Here is an 8,393-nt window from a genome sequence, read left to right as displayed (position 1 = left end):
CACGTGATGGTGGGCTAAAATCGTTGCTTTCCTGTCAGTGACTGGCACAAGGACTAATACGGCATGACTCCAATTATTCATCTCTAGATCTCTAGACCACCAGGATAGATGTCAGACCTGCTTCGCCATTAGATTAGTTAAAATTAAACAGTTGCAGTCAACATGGAGAATGCCTCTGGTGAGTCTGCTCAGCTGCTTGGTGAAGCCGCTACCATCTGCTTGTTGTAGCTCCAGACTCCTTCAGATCTGCTGCGGCACGAAGGAACGAGGCTCTGCTGGTTTGGTTTTGAGCGGGGCCTCAAGGTTGATTAGCATATTTTTGCCCAGCTTAGAAACAACAGACCCCCCACCCCACCCATGTGTTTGATTCCTCGGCCGTGACAAAGAGCTTCACCCTTTATCCTTGTGTGTGTTGGACTGGCGAGATGGGGGTGGCCCTTAGATTAAGGCAGGGGTCGGCAACCCAAAGTGTTGAAAGAGCCACTTTGGACCAATACAACAAAAAACAAATGTGTCTGGAGCTGCATAAATTGAAACGGCTTATAAAAGTCTTACATTGTAAGTAACACATGGAAAATGTGTCGAATAAATTATTATTTCTCCTGCTGCGTGTCCTCGTGTCGTATAAGCTTCATTTTTGGCCTCATGACAAGTTGGTGAGACATTGCAGCGTCAAACTATCTGACAAAAGATGAATATCCTCATAATGAACATATGAGCTTTTATTTTGACATCCCTCAAAGACACAACGAGAGGGGGTCCTGATCAGTCTCTCCCTCATTCTCACTCCAGGTGCAGGAAGAATTCAAACATAACAGGACAAAATCATAAATGTTCAACAAATGTTCAACAGTCAGACAACAAAACACGTTGACGAAAACCCAAACTTAAATCCAATTCCAGTCAGACAGGCAAAAGAATGGGTAACCCACAATTCCTTGCGCTGCCAGACCGACAGCAAGCCCAGAGCGTGTCTGAGACCATCACTACAATATGAATGAATTACAGTTTGTTTCATTGCTTTGATGAAATTAAAGAAATGCAATAAAGAAATACGATTTTTGATGTCATTTTTATTTAGAGGATTTAAAAAAAAAAACACAAAAATGTAACGTGCACCTTTAAGGTGCTTCCACACTGGCCGCGTCAATCAACACTTTCAATGAAGAGTCAATATAAGCGCGTGCACACCTAAATTCCTGCCCTCCAAGTCTGGAGCGCGCGTGAGTTTTTTAGTCAGACATTTAAAAGGACAGAGTTGTGAAAACAAAAGTCTTCATAAAGATTTGGGGGATTTTCAACACTTTTACTTTAGGTTCTCCCTGTTGTAGATGAGATGAGCGCTAATGAACAGTAAAAATACAATAGAAGGAGAATCTCCCCCCCGCCACGCACCACAGGCGGCCGGTGTGTGAGACCTGCACATCACCGCGCTCAGCAGGTGGTATCCACACCGGAGCAGCGCGGTCACGCACGCAGTGGCGGGAGGAGATTCTTCTTCTATTCTTCTTCTACTGTTCATTAGCGCTCATCTCATCTTGGTGTCATATTAACCTGACCGGACACAAACCGTAATGATTCATTTCTCCTTCGTGATCACGTTTGGCACTTCTGTGCTTTGAAGCAGACTCCGCCCACAAGCAGCTCCACGCACAGTTACAGCTCTGAGCTGCTGTGACTGTGCGTGGAAATCTTGAACCGGATTGAAGATTCAGCGCGCTCAATGCGTGCCGATTTGTACGTGGAGCTCGTGATCCGACTTCAAAACCCGCGTAGCAACGTGCGCTCACGTGCGCTCACGTGCGCTCACGTGCGCTCCAGACGCATGGGCAGGAATTCTGCTGTGCGCTGACTCAGACGGCGTGGAAGCACCTACACTCATCTCACAACAACTGGAAAACGTAAAGGATGTTTGTGTCATGTTTGTCCTCCTACAGAAATCGTATTAAAACAAAAATATATTTCCTTCCAAAAATTTTTATTATTTTCAAACATTTTTGAAAAAGCGCCAATGAGCCGCAAGGGAGTGCTTAAAGTGCCGCATGCGGCTCCGGAGCCGCAGGTTGCTGGCCCCCGGATTAAGGGAAAGCTTCCTGCTCTTTATTTGGGGAGTTCCCCTGGGAGATGCGCTGGGAATGACTTTTGTTGAGTCACTAACGCCTACTCGCATTTAAACACGCGCAGATGCACTTTGCACACAAATACACACCTTTAACCCCTGCCTTTTTTCAACCTACCCTTTGGATGGATAGTGGTTGTTGTGCAACACCAGCTAAGCGTGCAAACATACATAGACACGGCCTGCAGAGGCCCCTTGTCTGTTCACGGTAAAGAAGTACTGGGATGCCCCCTTCCCCCTACTCACTTTGCAAGAATAACCATAACTAACTATACTCAAATACCTTACTCTTGCATAACAGTAAGTCAAAAACAAACGTTACCATTTCGGTCTGCTAGTAATCAGAAAACTATAAATACACTTCACCTTCACCATATGCAGTTTACTTACATACTAAAGATAAATGGTATTAAATACTACAATATGATTTCTTAGAAACACCAATATTACAAAGCCACACAGTAACTAAAAGTTGTCTCACCAACCTTCTATAGAAAGATGTTGGTTGAGGACAGAATATGGAATTATATTTCTGAAAATTCCATTTTATTAAAAAAAAATGAAGTTATTTGAAGGAGATACAATATAATTGAAAGATAAGGAACTTATCTCTTTAAGAAAAAGTTAACCTTTTTCTAATTTTATCCCAGAAAGCCCAGTGTACTCTTTGGCTATCTCATTTGTTTTTTTGTCCTTATTGATACTAGTTTTGTGTCTTGGTAGAAAGATTATCTATGTTTTGCTTTAATTATACCGTTTTCTTTTTACATAATTCGATATTCTTTTTTTTAAAACTTAAATGGATTTAGTTACAATGTTTGAATTATAATATTAAACATATGTAAATAAACAAGAACAGAGCATTTAGACATATACAGCTGCAAGAGAAAATATGTGAACTCTTTGGAATTACTTGGTTTTATACATAATTGCCTCTGATGGAAGGTTGGCGCCAGTGCTCGGCAGCGGAGCCACCATCAGTGTGTGAATGTGTGTGAATGCGTCTGTGACTGTAAAGCGCTTTGGGCCTTTGAAGAAGGTAGAAAAGTGCTATACAAGTACCATAAACTGGACACAAGATTGTGTTCCATGAAAACATTAATTTCACATACTTTCTCTTGCAACTGCAGATCTAATTTTATTTTACTAAAGTTTAAGTCATTTACAGGTTTAGGGAGGTAGGCAAAAGCATGAATCAAATATATCTTAGTGGGTGTTAATAAACAGGAAATTTGCTTACAGCCATATTGTTAGATTTGACAAAAAAGTTCTAAAATGAGAAATGTGTACCTCTGTGTAACAGATATGAGTAAATAGTTGGCAAATGTAGACCCAACATGACACACTGATGATTTCGTCAGCTCTGACATGATCAAACACAAGCCTTTTGGAAAATGAGAAGAGACAAAAAAGCCTGATGGTTGTAAACTTGCTTTACAGCTGATAGCTTGAATGAAACCTGTGAATCATAGGCCAAAACCAACCTGCCAATGTGCAATTTATATGAAAAGGCACCTACATTTACAACTGTCACAGATATTAGATTGAGAGAGAAGGAAAACAAATTAGAACCAAACTGTAAGTACATTTATTTCTGTCTTAGAATGTGGCTATTTTATGCTGGAATGATTCCAGACTTCTCCAAAAAGCTGACTTGACTCCAGTGGCTGTAGTTTTTGAAGCTGCTTCAATCCCAAGTGTGATTGGAAATCAGGAAAATAACTTTCAGGTTAAAGTCCCTTTTTTTGGACTTATTCTTAACTGAAACTTTCCAAATAAATAGTTTTTCAGTTTCACTGTATTTATCTTTTACCACCATAGACTATAGTTGTAAATACTTTTGGTGTTTATCCTGGTAGTTTTTCTATGTTTCTTTTGGCTTCATACTTGCTAACACACACTAGCTTGTTGGAGAAAAAGGTTCCACAATGACATAATTTCAAACATAATGCTTTATTGTTGTTAAGAGGAGCAAAACTTTTATGTCATTATTTTTATTTACTTCTGTCAAACATTCTCAGGGATCTTCAGATTCAAGATTCCAATAAAATAAAAAGAAACGATTTTTGTTATGGACATTCAATATAACTGAACTTAACCTGCCCGTGTAGAGAAAATTATAACAGCCCCCCCCCAAAAAAATGATGTTACAAATCTGCACTCTTTGAAAAAGAATTTTCATAACAAAGTCCCGCTCTACATCAGAATGGAGCGGAGCAGGAAGCTTGTGTCTTGCCGTTGTAGGACCTACATCAAAGTTACAAGCTTTTCCCCAAAAAGTTTCCTCAAAGTGTTTTGTTGTCTGACTGTTGAACATTTGTTGGCATTTATGATTTTGTCCTGTAATGTTTGAATTCTTTCTGCTCCTGGAGTGAGAGTGAGGGAGAGACTGATGACGACCCCCTCTCCTTGTGTCATTGAGGGATGTCAAAATAAAAGCTAGTATGTTCATTATTAGGCTATTCAGCTTTTGTCAGCTAGTTTGTCGCTGCTATTCCTCTCTAACTTGTCATGAAACCAAGTTTGAGGCTTACATGACGCAAGGACACGCAGCAGGAGAAATAAACATTTAATCACGGACGTTCATGATGTCTTTGTAATCTATTACGTCACATTGATAGTGGGCTGCTTTATAGACACATTCTCCATGTGTTGCCTTCATTGTAAGACTTATATAAGGCATTTCAATTTATGCGGCTCCAGACATATTTGTTTTTTATTTTTTTGGTTCAAAGTGGCTCTTTCAACATTTTGGGTTGCCGACCCCTGTGTTAGTGCCACTCTCATACAGATGTTGCCACTGTGTCAGTTTCAGTGTGTAAATGTGTTTGCCTTCGTCTTGCCCGAAACAAAACCTCAAGGTCCCTCAAGGTTTAGGCTTCCTTATTGGTTTGGTTATTGAGAGGAACTTATCAGGCCTGACTCTTACTAAATTCTTTTTGTTAGGTTGTGAACGAGTGGGGGAAAAAAGCCCAAAATGGTTTCAGTTAGTGTCCACGAATTGGTTTTGGTTTTGAAATGGAACTTTTTTCTAAACTTTTAACGGCTGTCTGCTATTAGAGGTGGAGATGTAGACCTCTGTGCGGAAAGTTGCAGTCTCGGTTCTCACTTTGCCCGCCAATGTGTTGTCAAAGTTTCGTTGAGCCAGACTCCTAAAGGGCCTATACCATGCAAAATCTAATTTTTGAGCTCATTATACTGTTCATTCCTCACTATAAATTACCACAAAGCGGTATTTTGATCCATTCACACATTTTTAAGTAATCCTCTAAAAACCTGTGCTCTGAGCACCAGCCCCTCCCACCCCATGAAAACAAGCAGATTCTCATGAGCTGATGTCACAAAGTGAGAACAACTCCTTTCAGAAAGAGTCTGCGCTGCCGGAACTGCCCCCAAGCTAACATAAACGCCCAATTTCTCAGCAAAGCTAACAGTGCTCAGCCGGTAGCTTCGCTGCTGAGCTGCTACTAAAGGCAGATATTTGATATGTACATCCATCTTTGCAAAAGAGTGGATGTAGTCTGTTTTTGTGGGCAAAACACAGACACGAGGCTGGTTCAGGGTTGACGTCATGAGTAGGGAAAAAAAAAACTGAAGAAAATAACTTTTATATCTTTAAAAAAATGTTCTTTAGTGTACTAAAGGTAAAATATGATCATAAATATGGATATAGTTTACTCTGAAAGACTTTAGAAAAGCATGGTATTGGCCCTTTAACCTCCTATTCTTGCCGGTGGTTTGGTTAGAGCCCTGCCGTGTGTATTTACACTTGCATGTGCAAACAGAACTGTGGTTGTAAAGCACTTTGGGTCCCTATCAAGATAGAAGACCAACATGCAAGTACATGCCTTTGGTTGATTTGGGGTTCAACTCTCAATTTGAATGCAAATCTGTTCATAAAAAGAAAATGATTAAATGCTCTGAAATCCTATGCCCAAAAGTAAACAATTGTTTGTTTGTTTTTTAATCCTGACAAGATGCCTCACTTTTTCTGAAAGAAAGGAGAATCGACACTCTCAGTCTCCTTGGTCAACTTTTTTTGTTTTATCTTGTATTTGTCAATAGTAAAAAAAAAAATCTGTAGGTATCCTTAAGATAGAAAGACCAGCAGTTGTCAACACAAACAAAGCAGTAAGAGTATTGTGGTCATTTCAGACTCTTCCTGTAAAATACTACCAAGTTTCATTCTATGAATCTTAAGTGCTCACACCTGTTCTGGTGATGACTTTTTTAGCACTTCCTTTTGATTAACATATATACATTGAAAGCAAAACTTTAAACTTTTTCCTTTTTTCCTTTCTAGACGCTGGTGAAGGTTGCAGCGGGTGGAAATGTGAGAAAGACAAGAAGGTATGTACTAAGTTTCAACCCATTTTCCATGACAGTCCTAATCAATGGCATTTTTTGAAAAAAACTTTTCTTTTTCCATCTGTCTTTGATTTGCATTTAACAAGCTCCAAATAAATAACTTTTTAGAAACATGCAATTTGCCCCAGTAAGGTGTTCCTCGACCAAAATCAATACTTTGTAGATGAGTCAGGAAAACGTTTGTTTTCTTGTTTACTGATGAGATTTGTAGCCCTTGTTTTGTTCGATTTATTTAATTGTTTGCCTTAAGTTTGGTTCCTTCAACCCCTTGTCCTTTTTTTGTTTTTCTTTTGTAATTAAAGCCTTAAAACTCAAAATAATTGTGTGCCATATGTTATAGTCTCCTCAAGCTACAGACTTACAAAAATGTGGATGTTAACCACCTTTGGTCTGTTGAAGATCTAAATGAAACTGATTTGTTTATCTCTGTATTAAGGTGCCCCCTCAGATTTGGCTTAACTTAAAAAAAAAAAAAAACTCCTCACCTTAATAGACTTAGGCCTTAAGAGTATTGCTAATAATGGTCATAACATTATGTAAAAAAAAACTTTGTGTTTCAGGCTCAGATCTACAGTAAAGACACGACCTACGGGACAGTCAGGCAGTCAGGCAGATACTTTACAGAGAAAACCTTCTACTGTGGAAATTGTTCCATGATGGGACACCTATCCCGGAGCTGTCCTGACTCAGTCAGTCCTCATGAGTGCCCGGGAGCATGTCGATTTTTATGCAATGTGGATAAGACTATGAAAGTTACTTACTTTGTATGTTCTTGTGCATACACAGAAGTTGAAACCCTGCTTCATCTGTGGTGCCCTGGGCCACCTGGGGGATAAGTGTCCAAATAATTACTGCAGCAACTGCTACCAGCCTGGACACACGTCCAAAACCTGCAGCGAAATACCCTGTGGGAAAAAGCAGTGCCAACGCTGCGGCATGAAAGGGCACTTTTCTGATGTAAGTGGTCATTGTTTCAAATGCCTTATCAATCAGTCACTTTATTTATATAACACTTTTAATAAACTTGCTATTGAACAAAAGGTGCTGAACAAAAAAAAAGACACATATAAACATTAGTTAGAATATAAAAAGTTGTAAGACACATTTGATAAAAGAACCAACAATAACACTGGTGTTAAAATAGAAAATAAAGGTCACATCTTCCCTTGTTTTTTTTTTTTGGATTGTGGGAGGAAGCCGGGGTCCTCAGAGAAAACCCATGAATGCACGGGGAGAACATGCAAACTCCACACAGAAAGGTCCCCATTGGTGTTTGCAGTTTCAGATCTCCCAGCCGGGACTTGAACTGGGGGCCTTTTTGAGCTAACCACTGCGCCATCATCCAAAAATGTGCTTCATAGGCTAATTGGTTACTCTAAATTGTCCCTAGGTGTGAATGAGTGTGTGTATAGGTGTGTGATTGTGACCCTGCGACAGACTGGTGACCTGTCCAGGGTGTACCCTGCCCTCGCTCACAAGTGGCTTGGTTTGGTTGTGGCTCCCCCGTGACCCCGAAAGGGACAAAAAGGATTTTTAAAATGGATGGATGACGGACATCTGCCCTTATGAGGGGATATGTTCAAAAAATGGGCAAACTTGTACAGGACACACAGGTGGCTCACATGAAATATCACGATTGTGGATTTCTTGGTGAACCTGTAGAGCGGAAATGTTCATGCACATTTTTTTCTAAAGGCATGCTGCGCATGTTGTAGTGAACACTTATACAACATTCAAGGCTAAATAAGGATGAAACAGGTGAAACGCAGGCCTGTTGTATAGAGATTCCATTTATTTCAACCCCCCTGAATCTTGCACACTGCACAAGCAAGCCCATTAGCGCTGTTTAAGTGATAACTATGCAATGCTTGTACTAAGCTTGGCTGATGGAAATTATGAAATTAAA

General features: G+C 39.9%; 1 long non-coding RNA gene across 1 annotated transcript in view; it reads left to right on the top strand.

Annotated features, from left to right (window-relative positions):
- The window catches only part of LOC112138408, a 12,982-nt gene extending 5,359 nt beyond the window's left edge, over window positions 1-7,623 (top strand). Inside the window, exons 2-4 of the long non-coding RNA XR_002917774.2 lie at window positions 6,423-6,469; window positions 7,048-7,176; window positions 7,274-7,623. This is a non-coding gene — a long non-coding RNA (uncharacterized LOC112138408). The remainder of the gene's footprint in view (window positions 1-6,422; window positions 6,470-7,047; window positions 7,177-7,273) is intronic.
- Window positions 7,624-8,393: the final 770 nt, after the last annotated feature.

Source organism: Oryzias melastigma, unplaced genomic scaffold, assembly GCF_002922805.2.
Source record: "Oryzias melastigma strain HK-1 unplaced genomic scaffold, ASM292280v2 sc00409, whole genome shotgun sequence".
Taxonomy (NCBI): Eukaryota; Metazoa; Chordata; class Actinopteri; order Beloniformes; family Adrianichthyidae; genus Oryzias; species Oryzias melastigma.
The sequence above is the reverse complement of the archived record's forward strand: the minus strand, read 5'-3'. Positions and strand labels throughout refer to the sequence as shown.